Raw genomic sequence first — 21,897 nt, forward strand, 5'->3', positions numbered from 1 at the left:
TACATACAGCAAAAAATCTGAAGTATTCTTCTCAGTATTCAGACATTTGCTCTTTTTCCCTCTCCCAATGTGGGAGTCGGTGAGGTTGATCATATGGATCGATAAGATTACAGCTGCCGTGTTTTCTAAAGATGATTAAAAAATAAAATCTGAGAACAGATTGGCTTATATAGGTGACTTTTACATTTTCCTTTATAAATCGATTTTTATTCATTTTCCTTTCCCTGCTTCCTACACTAATTCTCTAAGTTTCAGTTTGACCAAAATAAAGTCCAAAAAAAACATAGAGTCCTACATGATGTAGATCTTTATTGGATCCTCTACTCACAGGTACAGTATGTATTTCTGCAGCAATTGAGCTATTTATTAGTTGTCTCCATGTCCTATCAAGCTGTCATAGTGTTTGGATTGTTCTTTCCTTATTTATAGTTTTAACATTCTTGTGCTGGTGCCGCACTTCAGTTGTCCTTTGACTCTGCATAGTTGAGATCATATAGATTCCGGGAACAAAAACATGTGCTGTTATTCCTTTGTTTTTTATATGAACTACGTAAGACTTCTGTCTACAGAAAACCATGCACCAATGATTTTGTACATACACTTTACACATTTAAGGTCTTATTACACGGCCCGATTAGAGCCATGTAAACGAGCAACGATCAATGAGACAGCTCGTTGATCGCCGCTCGTTTGCTCCTTTCACGAGGAGCTATTATCAGTAATGTATGGGGATGAGCGCTCGTTACTCCGACTGCCCGTCCCCATACATTTCTATCATGTCAGCAGCGCATCTCCCTGTTTACGGAGGAAGACGCGCTGCCGACAACGATAATATTTTAGGCTGCGTAAGCAATACAATCAGGCAATGAACGAGCTGGTCGTTGCCTTGTGAACACTCGTTTGCCCGATAATTGACTGTTGTAAAAGGGCCCTTAGTCATATGCTAAAGATGCCAGATCCAAACCACTTTAGCCAACAATCCAGGTAATTTCTGCAGTATATCAACATAGTGAGATCCATTCATGCAAATGTAGCAATCAATATAAAGTGTATGTAGAAACTGGAGATGGTAGAATCAATTCACCAGCTTTGAGGTACTCTGTAAATTACAGTTCACATTTTACAATGTAGAATAATGGCAAAGGTATCAAAATTGTTGTCCTTCTGTGAAAATGGTGCAAATTGTATATGACGTATAGTAAGTGGGGCAAGGAAGTCCTTAAATTTGGAGTAAATACTATATTATTCATTGAGGTATTGAACATAGAATATTGCTATAAAGACATCCAAATATTGCTTATGGCTTGCCTAATTTTTTTTGCAACACTTAAGGCTTATTTACAAGAACGTGTAATACGTCCGTGCAACGCGCGTGATTTTCACGCGCCTCGCACGGGCCTATGTTAGTCTATGAAGCCGTTCAGATAGTCCGTGATTTTCACGCAGCGTATGTCCGCTGCGTGAAACGCACGACATGTCCTATATATGTGTGTTGTTCGCGCATCACGCACCCATTGAAGTCAATGGGTGCATGAAAATCACGTGCAGCACACGTAAGCACTTCCGTGTGACGCGCGTGATTCGCGCAACTGCAGTCAAAACTATGATTGAAAACAGAAAAGCACCACGTGCTTTTCAGTTTACAAACATACAAAGTGTCATAATGATGGCGGCTGCGCAAAAGTCACGCAGCCACGCATCATACGGGAATGACACATGGAGCTGTTAAGTACCTTTTGCGCGCTCAAAACGCAGCGTTTTTTTGCGAGCACAAAACGCACATGCTCGTGTAAATCCAGCCTTAGGGTATATCCTGACATTGCGGAGATCCAAGGCAAATCCGTAGCAAAATCTGCATGTGTAAGTGTGGATTTTGCCGTGGATTTCCTGGGGATTTTACCAAATGCAATGCAAAGGGTCAAATCCGCAACATTTCTGCAACAGATTAAACGTGGTGCGGATTTGAAAAACTGCAGCATGTCTTATTTCATCTTTTTTTGCACTTTAAACTGCGTGGATGCAACATTTGAACGTGACCTTAGGATACATTAAAACCTAGTGGATTTTTCTGAAAATCTGCATGGAAAAAAACTTAACAAATCTGCAAATTCTGATTTTAAAATTACTGTTAAATATTTAATCAATTACCCCCAATTTTTTTTATCACGTATGATGATAGTTACAGCTGTGTTCTTATTATGATTATAGAATAGTGTAGCAACATGGGTTAGCAATAGCAATATCCAGCTGCAGCATGACCTCAGAGATATAATGCAGACTCCTGAATGCGACATGGGCTTGTTTATTGACTCAAATTTTCACTAATCCATAAAAAATTAATTATATTTTTTTTGTTAACCTATTTAAATTGATCAATTTGCATGAAAGTTGCAACTGTGTTGCATGCCTACATGCTTAAGAGATGTAAATCTGGTACTGCTTAATATAGTTCTCCATTATGACAACTGCCCTTTTAGAGTGTGTTGAACTAATGGGGATGGCAGCCACTTGGCCTCCAAATAAACGCAACAAAACTACAGAAAGCTGATGGGGCTGATCCAGCAAGTACTAAGAAAATAAGTATATCGGTAATATAAAAATAACTGCAATCTGAAATAGAGTCAAAGCCAGACAACCTCTAAGATTTGTTTTTTCCTGTTTTTAATATAAACCACAAAGTTCTTGACATATTTAACATAAAATAGTCTAATTGCTTCAAAGTGTGCAAGCTGCACATTATATTTATCGTATATTTGATCACTTTCCTGTGTATTATTTGTATTTCAGAATGAAGACTTGTTAGGGAGTCCCGGATTATCCGCCAGTAAGAAAGGTAATTTCCATGTAAGGGAATTTAATGTATTTGGCATTTTTCAGCCAGTACAGTGTCACATTTTCTGTAGTGATAAGACTATGAGCAGGAAGCTGCAAGAGGTCAGGAAGGAAGTACTATGGGGGCAGAGTCGTAACAGCGGTCAGGTCCCGTGTGCTCAATCTCCATCCAAAAAAACAAAACAAAAAAAAAAGCTCCTACAGTTTTAAAACCAAACAAACTTCAACATTTGCGCTTCAAACTCAATGCTCACTTCTGACTTTATCAAAATAAGAGTTGATTTGTGCAATTTCCGTATTCTTTTACAGCGTGTCTCAGATAGTAGGCACTCACAATAAAAATTAGATTGTATGTGGCAATTCAAATTGACCCGGCACAGTTCAGAGGAAATAGCTCTAAATACTGAATGTGATCCATTATGTTACATCTGACATGGATTTGACTTAGCTAATAATGGCCCATCTCCAGATGTCACCTGTTTCCGAAATAGTAAAAAAGATCTAGATGGCAATATTTATCAAGAAAGACTGAAATTCTTATTTTTTTAATTTTTTTATAGTATAGTTTAACCTGCAACATATCAGATATAATGTAAAAAAACAAAAGAAGCAAACTTCTACAGGACCTAGAAAATAAGAAGGGGGCCATTTACAAGTAGAGTTTACACTATTTAAAATCTAAAGTCCCATGTGCCATTTTAAAGTAGACTTCTTAATGGGGAAGGTTTGATAAGCAAAAATGGACAAAAATTCCGTCACAAATCGGGCTAAAAAAAATAGTGTGTGCAAAATTTATTAGGAATTTTATACATTTCGCAAACCTACCTCAAAAAGTTTTGAAAACGTCTAGAAAAATGGGTGTGTTTAAGAGGTGTTAAATTTACTAAAAATGTGCACCAGTTTTTGGTGTAAAATACATATACAGCCTCCATGAGTTCACGTAAAAAAAGAGATATGTGTGAGTTACGTCAAATTTATTATGCCAGAAGCACCATTTTCATAAGTGTGGTGCGACTTCTTCCACAATGTTCTGTTTATAAAGTGGGCCTTTTAAGTTGGTCATACCTAGAGTGAAATAAAACGAAATGGCCAATTTTAACTGGTTCAGCCAATGGTTCGGTGGAAATGGCAAATTTCAACTGTTTCAGCCAATGGTTCGGTGGAAATGGCCAATTTTAACTGGTTCAGCCAATGGTTCGGTGGAAATGGCCAATTTCAACTGGTTCAGCCAATGGTTCGGTGGAAATATTGCCCAAACAAAGTTGCAACTCCCAAAAGATGAAAGTCAGTTAGTCACATTGGACAACATTGGTTGTTTGCTGATGCATGCATGTGGCTGTCTGACAAATCTGAAATATGGTGTGTGGGACTATAACAGCAAGTGTTGTGTTTTAAGGGAGATGATTTGTATGAACAATGCCATGCATGAATGCTCAACCACCTGTCGTCCACTATCTGATGTATATAGCCAGCTATTGTGTTGGCAGAAGGTAAACATATATGGTTCTTGACAAAACCTATAATATATTCTTCAGACTGTATTTAACCATATACACTTCATGAAGCCAATGAACTAGCCATTACTATGTAACAAGTATTGCAATGGGGAATTCAATATTCAGCATTATTACAGAGAAATATTTGCCACTTTGGGCATAATTCAACATCTAAGATATCTTTGTTTTGAAAGACCTTTCCACAAATATGCTGTTTAAAAGCATATATATCTAAAATCTATAGTCATTTAAATATTGTTATTTAAGTTCGTTTTTATACAAACTGGATGGGAGGATTTTATACTTTGGGGCTTTGATGGAAAAATATATGTTGAGTTTAAAGGGAAGGTGTCACGGGAAAAAAATTTTTGATATGTTTTTGCTTTTAGTATGTTATTAAAATACATTTTATTTATTTGTGTTTTTGTGTTTTACTTTTTTCTTTTTTCTTTCTTTTACTTCTCTATGGGGGCTGCCATTTTTTTTTTCATCTCTGTATGTGTCGATTAACGACACATACAGAGATGGAATACGGCACATACATCCCCATAGTGAATGCAAACGGGAGCCGTTCCATTCACTATAGCATACGCCGTCTGTATGGGAACGGCGCATGCGCCGCTCCCACACAGTCCAAAAGGAAGGTCTCCGGCCGAGCGACATCTGGCGCCATTTTCATGTGGACTGGAAGCCGCGGCCGGACAGTAAGATGACTACTTCCGGTCGCGGCTTCCGTCCATATTTTCAGATGCAAGGACTAGGAGCGGAGGGAGCAGAGGTGGCAGGAGCAGGTAAGTTATGTTTGTGTGTGTGTATGTTCGTGTTATACTGTGTGATTACCACTGTATAAGTGTAGGAGGTTTGAACATTCAACCCCCTCCTTTCTCCTGGCACTAGCCAGGAATGATGTGTAATCATTTATATACTAACAGTTTAACTAAAAAAAATAAAAAATATTTTTCTAGCGACACATTCCCTTTAATACACAACGATCTTTTGGCTAATCTGACTTTTTCACCTCTGATTTTGATCACTTCTACCAATAATCTCAACAATTAAATGACCTGTAGTCATTGCTTCAACTGGAAACAATTGTTGTAATCATAATTTAAATGAATCTGTATAATCTATTTATACATTATGTTGTTGTTAGACAGACCCTGTCATTGCCTGTGCGTAGAGCAATTTTAGATGTTCAGCAAATTTCTACATATAAACACTCTTTGTAAGATTGTTAAAAGATCAAGTTACAATTCAAGCATTATATTCACATCAATCATTGTAATACAAAGTTAGCCTCATACTGACAACCACTATATTTGGGGAACAAAATCTGTCATTTCATTATCACTATAGGTAGTGTTTTAAACCATATCTCCATTTTGAGTAAAGGTTAAGACTAAGAGAGTAGGTCTAGCTAAATGCATTCTTCTTCTTATGTGCCTTGAAAGAGTCTCTGTTACCAATTTATAAGTGCCCTATCTCCTACTTAATCTGATTGGCGCTGTAATGTAGATAACAGCAGTGGTTTTTATTTTGAAAATGATAATTTTTTTAGCAAGTTATGAACAATTTTAGATTTATGCTAATTTGTTTCTTAATTCCCAACTGGGCTTTTTTAAATTTTTTACCAAGTGAGCATTGTAAAAAGAAGTGTATGACGCTGACCAATCAGCATCATACACTTCTCTTCATTCATGCCCAATTGTTTTACTGCACAGAGTGATCTCGCGAGATCAGGCTGTGACGGGACTTCCTCCCACAGGTTCTTCATCGGAGGCATGGAAGACTTAAAAGACATCGCCTCCGGCCTCTGCAGATTCGGATAAACGTCCTGGCACGGCTGGAGGCGGTCTGTTGACTCTTCCATCGCTCCGGTGAAGGACTTGTGAGAAGAAGTCCCGTCACAGCATGATCTCGCGAGATCACGCTGTGCAGTGAAACAAGCTGGGCTGGAAGGAAGAGAAGTGTATGACGCTGATTGGTCCGCGTCATACACTTCTCTTTACAATGCCCACTTGGTAAAAAGTTTTAAAAAAATAGGCCCAGTTGTTCATTAAAAACTAATTAGCATAAATCTTCATTTGTTCATAACTTGCTAAAAAAATGATCATTTTTCAAAATAAAAACCACTGTGGTTATCTACATTACAACGCCTATAGGATTAGGTAGGAGATAGGGCACTTATAAACTGGTGACAGAGCCTCTTTGAACAGAACAGTAGTCAAAAAAAATTATAATACAATTCTGGACTCAGTAGATTACTTGCCGTGGTTGCAAACCATGTTACTGTTATGGGGATGGGAGGTGAACAAGGCACTTGTCAAAAAATCACTCCTCACCAAGAACTAATTCGATATTCTGAAATCAGAGCTTGAGGGAAACTGATTTCAATGCCAGGAGGCAAAGTCTTGCCCAGATTGGGGTATGTGAGGGTGGAAGCTTCAGGTTCTGGTTACACAGTCAAACACGTGCTAGAGTGACGCTGATAAAAAGAAAGAATTATCCATCTAATACCAAGTAGCTAAAAATGGCACCATGATGGAAGCGGTGAAAATTTCACTCAAAAACATTCCTTGAAATTCCTGTAGCACAGTAGCAGGAGACGTGACCCTCTTCTTCCTTTCCCATTGATCTCCTAACATGGACTACATTCTCCTATACACAAGAGCAGCTCGAGTGTGTTAGATGTTGTTTACATTAGAGATGGCGTAAACGATGAATGTGTTTGGAATGCATTTGGCTTCTGATCAATAGATGTTAATCTGAAAGTCATCACGCTCTTCTTTATTCTCTGTGAAAATGTCTTTTATGTTGGCAATGTTGTCTGCCGCTTCTGTGATATACCAAAGGACGGGTTCATCATTAATCTGCTTCTTCAGATCTGAAGTCACAGATCTTGGGACGGAACTGTCCATTGTAGTTTGTATTTTTACCTTTATCACATGCTTGACCCAACTTTTTATTGCAATTACAGCTTTGCACATTCAGTTCTTAGCACTGCAATGATTTTGAATGTGCTCATTATAGCTAGACAGTTGGGCACCAAGTGGACAGATCTGCAAGGATGCGACTGGAGTGAATTTCATACATATATATATATATATATATATATATATATATATATATATATATATATATATATATATATATATATATATATAATACAGCAAGGACCGGAATTATTTGGACAGTGACACAAGTTTTGACATTTTAGCTGTTTACCAAAACATATTGAATATCCAGTTATATAATCAATATGGGAGGAAGGGTTTAGGAATTAGCTCTTTAATATGTAGCTGCCTCTTTTTTAAAGGGACCGAAAGTAATTGCACAATTATCTTTAATGGGCTGCAAAAATGAAAAAAATTCATCAGAGAGATAGCACCAATGTTAGGAGTGCCAAATCAACAGTTTGGTACATTCTTGAAAAAAAAAAGCGCATTGGTGATCTCGTGAACTCCAAAAGGCCTGGACATCCACGAAAGACAACAGTGGTGGATGAGAGCAGAATCCTTTCCATGGTAAAGAAAAACCCCTTCACATCATCTACCCAAGTGAAGAACATTCTCCTGGAAGTAGATGTAACAGTATCTACGTCTACCATAATAAGAAGACTTCATGAGAGCAAATACAGAGGGTTCACCACAGGGTACAAACCATTAATCAGCCCTAAATATAGAAAGGCCAGATTAGACGTTGCCAAACAACATCTAAAGAAGCCAGCCCAATTCTGGAACAGCATTCTTTGGACAGAGTAATCTAAGATCAACCTGTACCAGAATGATGGGAGGAAGAAAGTATGGAAAAGGCGGCTCATGATCCAAAGCACACCACATCCTCTGTAAAACATGATGGAGGCAGTGTGATGGCATGGACATGCATGGCTGTCCAAGGCACTGGGTCACTAGTGTTTATTGATGATGTGACTGAAGACAGAAGCAGCCGGATGAATTCTGAAGTGTTCAGGGATTTACTTTCTGCTCAGATTCAACCAAATGCAGCAAGGTTGATTGGACGTCGCTTCACAGTACAGATGGTCAATGACCCAAAACACACTGCGAAAGCAACCCATGAGGTTTTTAAGACAAAGAAGTGGAATATTCTGCAATGGCCAAGTCAATCACGAGATCTCAATCCGATCGAGCATGCATTTCAGTTGCTTAAGACAATACTTAAAGCTTACCCATGGTAAAAGCTACCCATCTTCACAGCGTCATTTCCTATAAGTTTTTTTCTATTGACCAGTGGCAATAGAGTTTGATAAAGGGCGATTTGTGGCCGAAACGATACACCTTTTCTCTTATATTGCCTTTTTTAAAATAAACCTATTTTGCATATTTGTACCGAAGGAGTGCTTGAGTTTTTCATTGCAAGTATCTACGGGGTGGGAACCCTACCTACAGCACCCAGACAACCTGCAGAGTGCCACAGATTTGATCTACATAAGACAAAACTTAAGGCAGAAAGAGCCACAAACAAGCAACAACTGAAGACAGCTGCAATAAAGGCCTGGCAAAGCATCACAAAGAAGTAAAGCCGGCGTTTGGTGATGTCCATGGGTTTCAGACTTCAGGCAGTCATTGCCTTGCAAAGGATTCTCTACAAACTATTTAAAAAAAACATTTTATTTATGGTAATGTTAATTTGTACAATTACTTTTGAGCCCCTGAAATGAGGAGGTTGTGTAGAAAAATGGTTGCAATCCCTAAATGTTTCATAGGATATTTTTGTTCAACCCGTTGAATTAAACCTGAAAGTCTACACTTCAATTGCATCTCAGTTGTTTAATTTCAAATCCAATGTGGTGGCAAGCAGAGCCTAAATCATGAAGATTGTGTCACTGTCCAAATAATTCTGGGCCTAACTGTGTGTATATATACATATATATATATATATATATATATATATATATATATATATATATATATATATATATATATATATATATATATATATATATATATATATATATATATATACAGTGAAGGAAATAAGTATTGATCCCTTGCTGATTTTGTAAGTTTGCCCACTTTCAAAGACATGAACAGTCTAGAATTTTTAGGCTAGGTTAATTTTACCAGTGAGAGATAGATTATATATAAAAAAAAAAAAAGAAAATCACATAGTCAAAATTATATATATTTATTTGCATTGTGCACAGAGAAATAAGTATTTGATCCCCTACCAACCATTAAGAGTTCAGCCTCCTCCAGACCAGTTACACGCTCCAAATCAACTTGGTGCCTGCATTAAAGACAGCTGTCTTAAATGGTCACCTGTATAAAAGACTCCTGTCCACAGACTCAATTAATCAGTCTGACTCTAACCTCTACAACATGGGCAAGACCAAAGAGCTTTCTAAGGATGTCAGGGACAAGATCATAGACCTGCACAAGGCTGGATTGGGCTACAAAACCATAAGTAAGACGCTGGGTGAGAAGGAGACAACTGTTGGTGCAATAGTAAGAAAATGGAAGACATACAAAATGACTGTCAATCGACATCGATCTGGGGCTCCATGCAAAATCTCACCTCGTGGGGTTTCCTTGATCCTGAGGAAGGTGAGAGCTCAGCCGAAAACTACACGGGGGGAACTTGTTAATGATGTCAAGGCAGCTGGGACCACAGTCACCAAGAAAACCATTGGTAACACATTACGCCGTAATGGATTAAAATCCTGCAGTGTCCGCAAGGTCCCCCTGCTCAAGAAGGCACATGTACAGGCCCGTCTAAAGTTTGCAAATGAACATCTGGATGATTCTGAGAGTGATTGGGAGATGGTGCTGTGGTCAGATGAGACTAAAATTGAGCTCTTTGGCATTAACTCAACTCGCCGTGTTTGGAGGAAAAGAAATGCTGCCTATGACCCAAAGAACACCGCCCCCACTGTCAAGCATGGAAGTGGAAACATTTTGTTTTGGGGGTGTTGCTCTGCTAAGGGCACAGGACTACTTCACTGCATCAATGGGAGAATGGATGGAGCCATGTACCGTCAAATCCTGAGTGACAACCTCCTTCCCTCCACCAAGACATTAAAAATGGCTCGTGGCTGGGTCTTCCAGCACGACAATGACCCGAAACATACAGCCAAGGCAACAAAGGAGTGGCTCAAAAAGAAGCACATTAAGGTCATGGAGTGGCCTATCCAGTCTCCAGACCTTAATCCCATCGAAAACTTATGGAGGGAGCTGAAGATCCGAGTTGCCAAGCGACAGCCTCGAAATCGTAATGATTTACAGATGATCTGCAAAGAGGAGTGGGCCAAAATTCCATCTAACATGTGTGCAAACCTCATCATCAACTACAAAAAATGTGTGACTGCTGTGCTTGCCAACAAGGGTTTTGCCACCAAGTATTAAGTCTTGTTTGCCAAAGGGATCAAATACTTATTTCTCTGTGCACAATGCAAAAATATATATATAATTTTGACTATGTGATTTTCTTTTTTTTTTTTATATAATCTATCTCTCACTGGTGAAATTAACCTAGCCTAAAAATTCTAGACTGTTCATGTCTTTGACAGTGGGCAAACTTACAAAATCAGCAAGGGATCAAATACTTATTTCCTTCACTGTGTATATATATATATATACATATATATATATGTATATATATATATATATATATATATATAGACAAAACCAATACACAGGTCAGCACTCCAAGGTAAAGTGTAAAATAAGGATCCTTTATTCACCACAAGCGCAACGTTTCAGCCCTGCTCAATGGGGCCTTTCTCAAGAAAGGCCCCATTGAGCAGGGCTGAAACGTTGCGCTTGTGGTGAATAAAGGATCCTTATTTTACACTTTACCTTGGAGTGCTGACCTGTGTATTGGTTTTGTCTGTGGATTTGTGACACTGGTCGTGTGTCTGAACAGGGACTTGCACCCCACACTGGAAGAACGGTGCTGCTTTTACTTTACTAGCTTATATATATATATATATATATACATGTATATATATAGATATATATATATATATATATGTATATATATATATATATATATATATATATATATATATATATATATATATATATATATATATATATACACTACCGTTCAAAAGTTTGGGGCCACCGAGACAATTATGTGTTTTCCATGAAAACTCACACTTATATTTATCAAATGAGTTGCTCTATGGGGTTGAGATCTGGTGACTGCGCTGGCCACTCCATTACAGATAGAATACCAGCTGCCTGCTTCTTCCCTAAATAGATCTTGCATAATTTGGAGGTGTGCTTTGGGTCATTGTCCTGTTGTAGGATGAAATTGGCTCCAATCAAGCGCTGTCCACAGGTTATGGCATGGCGTTGCAAAATGGAGTGATAGCCTTCCTTATTCAAAATCCCTTTTACCTTGTACAAATCTCCCACTTTACCAGCACCAAAGCAACCCCAGACCATCACATTACCACCACCATGCTTGACAGATGACGTCAGGCACTCTTCCAGCATCTTTTCAGTTGTTCTGCGTCTCACAAATGTTCTTCTGTGTGATCCAAACACCTCAAACTTCGATTCGTCTGTCCATAACACTTTTTTCCAATCTTCCTCTGTCCAATGTCTGTGTGCTTTTGCCCATATTAATCTTTTCCTTTTATTAGCTAGTCTCAGATATGGCTTTGCCACTCTGCCCTGAAGGCCAGCATCCCGGAGTCGCCTCTTCACTGTAGACCAGGGGTCTCAAGCACGCGGCCCGCGGGCCGCATGCGGCCCCTGGGGCTGTCATCTGCGGCCCGCGGGACACAGAGCCGCTAGACTCTGGAATTCCCTGACATCGCTGTCCACATATGAACAGCGATGTCTGGGGCTTCCCCAGAGCCGGAGTCCCGTGCAGAGCGCTAGTATCGGCTCTGCTCCGGGACTCTGTGGAATTCCCTGACATCGCTGTCCATATATGGACAGTGTTTCAGGGTTTTCCTCAGAGTGGAGTCCCGAGCAGAGTGCTAGTACAGGCTCTGCTCCGGAACTCTGTGGAATTCCCTGACATCGCTGTCCATATATGGACAGTGTGTCAAGGTCTTCCCCAGAGCGAAGTCCCGGGCAGAGAGCTAGTAGAGGCTCTGCTCCGGGACTCTGTGGAAATCCCTGACATCGCTGTCCATATATGGACAGTGTGTCAGGGTCTTCCCCAGAGAGGAGTCCCGAGCAGAGCGCTAGTACAGGCTCTGCTCCGGGACACTGTGGAATTCCCTAGAGCCGGAGTCCCAGTGATGTCAGGACCACAGCTGGAGTCCCAGGAAGAGCCTACTAGCGCTCTGCCCGGGACTCCAGCTCTGGGGTTGCCTCTGACATCTCTGTCCATATATGGACAGGGATGTCAGGAGCAGAGCTGGAATCCCAGGCAGAGTACTAGAAGCGGCTCTGCTCCGGGACTCCAGCTCTGGGCAAGCCCCTGACATCAATGTGGCAGCATCTGCGGAGGGCACTGTGGCAGCATCTGCAGAGGGCACTGTGGCAGCATCTGCGGAGGGCACTGTGGCAGCATCTATGGAGGGCACTGTGGCAGCATCTACGGAGGGCACTGTGGCAGCATCTACGGAGGGCACAGTGGCAGCATCTACGGAGGGCACTGTGGCAGCATCTACGGAGGGCACTGTGGCAGCATCTACAGAGGGCACTGCGGCAGCATCTACAGAGGGCACTGCAGCAGTATCTACAGAGGGCACTGCAGCAGCATCTACAGAGGGCACTGCGGCAGCATCTACAGAGGGCACTGCGGCAGCATCTACAGAGGACTCTGCGGCAGCATCTACAGAAGACTCTGCGGCAGCATCTACAGAAGTCTCTGCGGCAGCATCTACAGAGGGCACTGCGGCAGCATCCACAGAGGGCACTGCGGCAGCATCCACAGAGGGCACTGCGGCAGCATCCACAGAGGGCACAGCGGCAGCATCCACAAAGGGCACAGCGGCAGCATCCACAGAGGGCACTGCGGCAGCATCCACAGAGGGCACTGTGGCACTATCTAAAAAGGGGTTGCCGAATCTTGACATGTGTGTCTGCCAAACGCTGCCAACTGAGCCGCCGGACTGCATTTAGCGACACTTAAACTGGAAAACTGGATTGTTGAAATATGCACGTGGAGAAATATCTAAAATTTTAAACCTAGCGGTATTATTATAGTAATGTAGTATTCATTTTATAGTAATTTAGTATTATTATTATTATAGAAATATAGTGTTATAGTAGTTCAAATAAGTAATTTATTAACAATAATTTTGTGTTGTATCAAATTTGAAAGTAATGCGGCCCGTCAACTTCCCATTTTTTTTATATGCGGCCCACTAACCCTGCAGAGTTTGAGACCCCTGCTGTAAAGGATTTGCCAGACACAGTTTCTGTGTCGATGCCCGTGGGCAATCAGTCTGCACCTGTTCCTATGTCTGTGAGACTGACTCCATCTTCCACCACTCAGGATGGCAGGCTTAGGAGTGGGAGAGCCTATCACAGCCTGGCCAGACGGAGCTAGCTCCCGCCCACTGTCTATTTATACCTGCCTTTCCCGTTCCTCCTTTGCCTGTGATTCTTCTATGCTTGTTTCCTGGCTTGCTGCTGCTGCTTGTACTACTCATCCTCTGCTTGTTATTGACCTTGGCTTTCTGACCACTCTCCCGCTCGTTCTCTCCTGGTTTGACTCGGCTCGTTCACTACTCTTGTTGCTCACGGTGTCCCCGTGGGCAGCTGCCCCGTTTCCCTAGCTTATGTGTACCCTTGTCTGTTTGTCTGTCTTGCACTTACTGAGCGTAGGGACCGTCGCCCAGTTGTACCCCGTCGCTTAGGATGGGTCGTTGCAAGTAGGCAGGGACTGAGTGGCGGGTAGATTAGGGCCCACCTGTCTGTCTCCCTACCCTGTCATTACACCTGCTGTAGACGTTGACACTGGCGTTTTGCGGGTACTATTTAATGAAGCTGCCAGTTGGGGACCTGTGAGGCGTCTATTTCTCAAACTAGAGACTCTAATGTACTTGTCTTGTTGTTCAGTTGTGCAGCGGGGCCTCCCACTTCTCTTTCTACTCTGGTTAGAGCCTGTTTGTGCTGTCCTCTGAAGGGAGTAGTACACACCGTTGTAGGAAATCTTCAGTTTCTTGGCAATTTCTCGCATGGAATAGCCTTCATTTCTAAGAACAAGAATAGATTGTCGAGTTTCACATTAAAGCTCTCTTTTTCTAGCCATTTTGAGAGTTTAATCGAACCCACAAATGTAATGCGCCAGATTCTCAACTAGCTCCAAGGAAGGTCATTTTTATAGCTCCTCTAAACAGCAAAACTGTTTACAGCGGTGCTAACATAATTGCACAAGGGTATTCAAGTGTTTTCTAATCATCCATTAGCCTTCTAACACAGTTAGCAAACACAATGTACCATTAGAACACTGGAGTGTTGGATGCTGGAAATGGGCCTCTATACACCTATGTAGATATTGCATTTAAAACCAGACGTTTGCAGCTAGAATAGTCATTTAGCACATTAACAGTGTATTTCTAATTAATTTAATGTTATCTTCATTGAAAAAAAACTGTGCTTTTCTTGCAAAAATAAGGAAATTTCTAAGTGACCCTAACTTTTGAACGGTAGTGTAAAATGAGAAAAAGAATAAAGCAGCACAGCGACAGCAGTGGGTGACGGCCTCCTAGGTTGAGACTAGGAACCCTTGTTAATGTAATCCCCCAAAAATGAAGAGGCAGCACTCCAAGGAAATTGGTGAAAAAAAGTGGTGTGTTTATTCACCCCAGGCAGGCAACGTTTCGATCCGTCTCTATGGGATCTTTGTCAAGCCCTGACAAATATCCCATACAGACGGATCGAAACGTTGCCTGCCTGGGGTGAATAAACACACCACTTTTTTTCACCAACTTCCTTGGAGTTTTGCCTCTTCATTTTTTGGGGATTTTATATGTGTATATATATATATATATATATATATATATATATATATATATATATATATATATATACACACACAGTATATATCTATATATATGTTTGTGTGTGTGTATATTTATATATATATATATATATATATATATATATATATATATATATATATATATATATATATATATATATATATGAATATGGGTCAAAATTTAGTGCACACCTACTCATTGAAATGTTTTTCTTTATTTTTCCTTTTTTAAACATTTTAGAATAATAGTAACATTATAGTTTCAATGTGATATAAATTTAATTATACAGTCATAAAAAAAGGTAATTCAAATTAAAGCTATCTTATATTTTGGATTCATTAAAGTTTACTTTTGGCATTCTCTCAACCAGGGCCGGCCTTAGGTTGGATGGTGCCCTGTGCGGGATTCTCTATTGCTGCCCTCCACAATTGTACAAATTCAACAATCATCTATACCACTATGAGAAAACCACAATAAATAACCAAGCATGACTTGGTGCATTGATCAAGAGCAACTGGAGAAACCTACAGACAGAAAAATGAACAACTCTGGCACAAAGGTAATGAATATAAAAATATATAAATTTTATTAGAAATAGACACAAGGATTAAAAAGATGAGTCACACAATAAAAAAGAAGGCGTCAACCTATGCAAGACCAAAAAACATGTATAGCGAGCATGATCATACGTAAGTGTAAAATACAGGAGCATGTGTAAATTGGAGTCCAGAAGAGACAACCAAACTGCATAAGTTGTAAAGCAAAATGATTGATATCTGTAACGGTAACAGTCTAATATAAAGTGCTAAACAATGCAGGTAGCACGGCGTGTGGCCATAAACAAAATATAAATAAATACAAGCCTAGGGCCTATGCAGTCCATCAACTGAAGGGCCAAAGTAACAACAGACCTAAAGCATGTGACACAGACACCTGGTGGCAGTAGGAAGTAACATACATACCCAAAGTCATGGTCTCGCACAGGGAGGACGCCAACACGCGACGCGGAGGTTTGGCAAATGTCTTCATCTGGGGGTGGCGATTATCTGTACTGTGTATATATATATATATATATATATATATATATATATATATATATATATATATTTGCCTCTGTGTGTATTTACATCCACTACATTATCTGTACTCAGAGAGTTATCACAGTGTTATCTGTGGTGTTATATAGGAATGCAGGTAAATTATACTACATTATCTGTACTGTGTATATATTTGAATTCTTGGGTATATATGGGTCTGTATGTGGACGTGTCTTTGTGCTTGTATATATGCGCCTTTTATGTATTTGTATATGTTCCTGTGTATGTATAATAGATATTTATGTATATATATATATATATATATATATATATATATATATATATATATATATATATCTGTATGTCTATATATTTACATGTATGTATGTATATATTCCAGAATGTGTGTATATACAGTGAAGGAAATAAGTAATTTGATCCCTTGCTGATTTTGTAAGTTTGCCTACTGTCAAAGACATGAACAGTCTAGAATTTTTAGGCTAGGTTAATTTTACCAGTGAGAGATAGATTATATAAAAAAAAAAAAAAACAGAAAATCACATAGTCAAAATTATATACATTTGTTTGCATTGTGCACAGAGAAATAAGTATTTGATCCCCTACCAACCATTAAGAGTTCAGCCTCCTCCAGACCAGTTACACGCTCCAAATCAACTTGGTGCCTGCATTAACCCCTTAAGGACGCAGCCTAGTTTTGGCCTTAAAGAGGCTCTGTCACCAGATTTTGCAACCCCTATCTGCTATTGCATCAGATAGGCGCTGCAATGTAGATTACAGTAACGTTTTTATTTTTAAAAAACGAGCATTTTTGGCCAAAATATGACCATTTTTGTATTTATGCAAATGAGGCTTGCAAAAGTACAACTGGGCGTGTTGAAAAGTAAAAGTACAACTGGGCGTGTATTATGTGCGTACATCGGGGCGTTTTTACTTCTTTTACTAGCTGGGCGTTCTGACGAGAAGTATCATCCACTTCTCTTCAGAACGCCCAGCTTCTGGCAGATCACGCTGTGACGTCACTTCCCCAGGTCCTGCATCGTGTCAGACGAGCGAGGACACATCGGCACAAGAGGCTACAGATGATTCTGCAGCAGCATCGGCGTTTGCAGGTAAGTCGATGTAGCTACTTACCTGCAAACGCTGACCCACTAGGCTTCCGTCTATGGCATAGCCGGACGCCATTGTTTGGTGTCCGGTTGCCATAGTCACCATCGCCGGCCGCTATCGCGTAGCAGGCCGGCGATGGCAGCTTAACCCCTAAAAAGCCGCGATCTCTATAGAACGCGGCTTTTAAGGGGTTAATCAGCGGGGACACAGCGATCGGTCCCCGCTGTAGGAGCTGTGACAGCTGCTGAACAAGACAGCAGCTGTCACAGCTCCTGTATGTGTCGGGAGGATTGCCGAAACGGCCGTTACTCCCGAGACGTACTATTAGGTCATGGAGCGCGAACGATACAGCTGCCATGACCTAATAGTACGTCCAGGAGCGGGAAGGGGTTAAAGACAGCTGTCTTAAATGGTCACCTGTATAAAAGACTCCTGTCCACAGACTCAATTAATCAGTCTGACTCTAACCTCTACAACATGGGCAAGACCAAAGAGCTTTCTAAGGATGTCAGTGACAAGATCATAGACCTGCACAAGGCTGGAATGGGCTACAAAACTATAAGTAAGATGCTGGGTGAGAAGGAGACAACTGTTGGTGCAATAGTAAGAAAATGGAAGACATACAAAATGACTGTCAATCGACATCGATCTGGGGCTCAATGCAAAATCTCACCTCGTGGGGTATCCTTGATCCTGAGGAAGGTGAGAGCTCAGCCGAAAACTACACGGGGGGAACTTGTTAATGATCTTAAGGCAGCTGGGACCACAGTCACCAAGAAAACCATTGGTAACACATTACGCCGTAATGGATTTAAATCCTGCAGTGCCTGCAAGGTCCCCCTGCTCAATAAGGCACATGTACAGGCCCGTCTTAAGTTTGCAAATGAACATCTGGATGATTCTAAGAGTGATTGGGAGAAGGTGCTGTGGTCAGATGAGACTAACATTGAGCTCTTTGGCATTAACTCAACTCGCCGTGTTTGGAGGAAGAGAAATGCTGCCTATGACCCAAAGAACACCGTCCCCACTGTCAAGCATGGAGGTGGAAACATTATGTTTTGGGAGTGTTTCTCTGCTAAGGGCAAAGGACTACTTCACCGCATCAATGGGAGAATGGATGGAGCCATGTACCGTCAAATCCTGAGTGACAACCTCCTTCCCTCCACCAGGACATTAAAAATGGCTCGTGGCTGGGTCTTCCAGCACGACAATGACCCGAAACAATACAGCCAAGGCAACAAAGGAGTGGCTCAAAAAGAAGCACATTAAAGGGGTTGTCCGAGATATATTTTTATTTTAAATTTAAACACACAATGCACACATTAAGTATTCCATAATATACTTACCTGTGCAATCTTGCTTCTGTTCTCCGTTCTGGCAGCTCTTTTCTGCCGATCACATGTCTTCTGACGTCACGTTTTCTTCCTCCTCCACTGTCGTGTCGTATCCCGATAACATGGTCTCGCCCCAGCGAGACCTCGGATGGGACACGACACGTCACTGGAGACGTGACGTTTCTGCGCGTGCCCGCCCGCCCAGCCTATGCATCTTTTCACTGTGAGCGCGCCTATGCGTGTTCACAGTGAAAAAAGTGAAGAGGGACGGCACCCGCGGACTAGAAAGGTACAGTGACCTCTGTACTTTTAGTTCTTCCCCTATCAAAGCCTACACATAGTAGGCTTTGATAGGGAATTATACAATACGATGCAGCACACGGGTCGCATGCAGCCCTTGAGGCTGTTATCTGCGGCCCGCGGGACACCGTACACTGTTTAACAACTGGTTCCCGACCGCTGGCTGTATTTTTACGGCCAGCGGTCAGGGACGGGTCCTTAAAACCCGAGCCATAGACTTTCTACGGCTCGGGTTTTAACTTGCTACCCGCGCGATCGGGCAGCTGAATGTCGGGTCTCCGGCTGTCAGTGACTGCCGGGGACCCTGAGGAGAAGACAGAAGCAGCTTTAGCTGATTCTGTCTTCTCCGATGTCTTTTTACACAGCGCTCAATGAACGCTGTGTATAGGAATAGAGACAGCGGCTCCGCGCCGCTGTCTCTATTCCTCCCGGTGATCATGTGACTGGTCACATGATCGCCGGGTGCCGTTACTGACAGACTGCTGCTGGGTCTTACTAGACCCAGCACAGCCCTATTAGTGACAATCGTCACTATGAGAGGGCTGATTTCCCCTGTAACTGTGCAGCCCCAGTTACAGTGGAAAAACATGGTGTAAAAGAAAGAAAAAATATATATAAAGTTCCCCAAAGGTCTTTTCTGACCATAGTAAAAAAAAAAATAGTAAAGTAAAGTGCAAAAAAAAATTTAATAATAAATACACATAAAATACCCACCTCAAAAAAATACCGTTCCCCCCGCCAATCATTGTTGTAACGCTAGCGCTGACCCTAGTACCCTAATATAGACATGTAATATATAAAAATTTACGGTAGACAATGACGATCACAATTAAAAGGTATATTTTAGGGTAAAACTATGTTATTACCCAAAAAAAATAGCTGAAACGTAAAAAAGCTTTTTTTTTTACTATTATTTTCAAACTTTATGAAAGAAAATTCTAAAATGGCAAAAAAGGTGTGTATAAAAACGATAAAAAATGAAACCTGCATTGTCTACGGAAAAAACGTCGCAAAAATCACGTCGTTAGCCCAACAAATAAAAAAGTTATAGCCATTTAACGAACACGTGCTAAAAATGGCTAAACGGTGTCTGGTCCTGAAGGCGCAAAATAGCCCGGTCCTGAACTGGATAAGATCTTCTGGGGTCCTGTATCTAAGCCTACATTGTTAGGGTATGTTCACACGAGGGCGTCCATAACGGCTGAAATTACGGGGATGTTTCCGCCTGTTTTTTTTTAAGCGGAAACAGCGTAGCAAAACTTGTAAAAAACGGCCCGAAAATGCGTACCATTGATTTCAATGGGAGGCGTCGGCGTCTTTTTCCCGCGAGCAGTAAAACTGCCTCGTGGGAAAAAGAAGCGACATGCTCCATCTTCGGGCGTTTACGCCTCTGACCTCCCATTGACTTCAATGGGAGGCAGAGAAAGCGTATTTCCGTTGTTTTATGCCCGCGGCGCTCAATGGCCGTGGGCGAAAAACACCACGGAAAACGACGCGAAAAACGCAGCAAAAAAAGCCGCAAAAACAACGCCAAATAGGCTACGATAAACGCCGCGAAAAACATCGCAAATAAAGCCGCGAAAAAAGAGGCAAAGAACGCCACGAAAAACGACAGGAAAAACGCCACGAAAGACGCAACGAAAAACGCAGAAAAAAACCGCAAACAATGACGCAAAAAAAGACGCAAAAAACGACGCAAAAAAGGCTACGATAAACGCCACGGAAAACGTTGCGAAAAACATCGTGGAAAAAGACGCGAAAAAAGCCGCAAACAAAGAGGCAAAGAACGCCGCGAAAAACAACTGGGAAAACGCCACGAAAGACGCAACGAAAAACGCAGCAAAAATAGCCGCAAACAACGATGCAAAAAAAGAAACGATAAACGATGCGAAAAAGGCTATGATAAACGCAACGGAAAACACAGCAAAAAAAGACGCAAACAAACAAGCAAAAAACGGCAAGATAAACGAAGCGAAAAACGGCCCGAACAAAGCGGCAAACAAAACCGCAAACAGCGCACAAAAAACTCCGGGAAAAATGACGCAAAAATCAACGTGCAGGGAGAGGTAAATCTGCCGCAAACTTCAAGACGGAATTTTGAGGCAGATATTCCTCCGGCAAAAAAACTCAGTGTGAACATGGCCTTAGTGGAGAGAGACATGAGATAGAAGAGGGTGGACGAGGGTTGGGGTAGACACGAAGAGGTTTATAGACCTGAAAAGAGAAAGAAAACATAAATGTGAAAAACATAATGGGGGGAGAACGGTCACCATCCTTCAAGAATGTCAGCAAGGAGACAAGTCCAGTGAAGGAGGTCAGAAGGGAGGAGCAAGGACAGCTCACGTGAACTCTTGGAAGGTACGTGCACGCTCATTGCAGCCTGCAATGAGCGTGCACGGGAAAAAAGTTTCATAACAAGGAAAGATCAACAAACCAGAGCTGAACTGCATGTAAACAAGCTGTGCTAAACTCAAAGCAGAAATGTGCTAAGTAGAATTTTTTTTTAAAATAATGCTTTATTTAGGTTGTCTGTATAAGGGGTAATGTATGACAGAGTTTTTGAAAAAATTTTGGTATCTCGGACAACCCCTTTAAGGTCATGGAGTGGCCTAGCCAGTCTCCAGACCTTAATCCCATCGAAAACTTATGGAGGGAGCTGAAGATCCGAGTTGCCAAGCGACAGCCTCGAAATCTTAATGATTTACAGATGATCTGCAAAGAGGAGTGGGCCAAAATTCCATCTAACGTGTGCAAACCTCATCATCAACTACAAAAAAACGTCTGACTGCTGTGCTTGCCAACAAGGGTTTTGCCACCAAGTATTAAGTCTTGTTTGCCAAAGGGATCAAATACTT

General features: G+C 41.2%; 1 long non-coding RNA gene across 1 annotated transcript in view; it reads left to right on the forward strand.

The window, feature by feature from the left end:
• The first annotated feature begins 2,784 nt into the window (after positions 1–2,784).
• LOC142652661 (uncharacterized) overlaps positions 2,785–21,897 on the forward strand; it is a 38,892-nt gene continuing 19,779 nt past the window's right edge. Inside the window, exons 1-2 of the long non-coding RNA XR_012847875.1 lie at positions 2,785–2,833; positions 15,614–15,802. This is a non-coding gene — a long non-coding RNA (uncharacterized LOC142652661). The remainder of the gene's footprint in view (positions 2,834–15,613; positions 15,803–21,897) is intronic.

This window comes from Rhinoderma darwinii, chromosome 5, assembly GCF_050947455.1.
Source record: "Rhinoderma darwinii isolate aRhiDar2 chromosome 5, aRhiDar2.hap1, whole genome shotgun sequence".
NCBI lineage: Eukaryota > Metazoa > Chordata > Amphibia > Anura > Rhinodermatidae > Rhinoderma > Rhinoderma darwinii.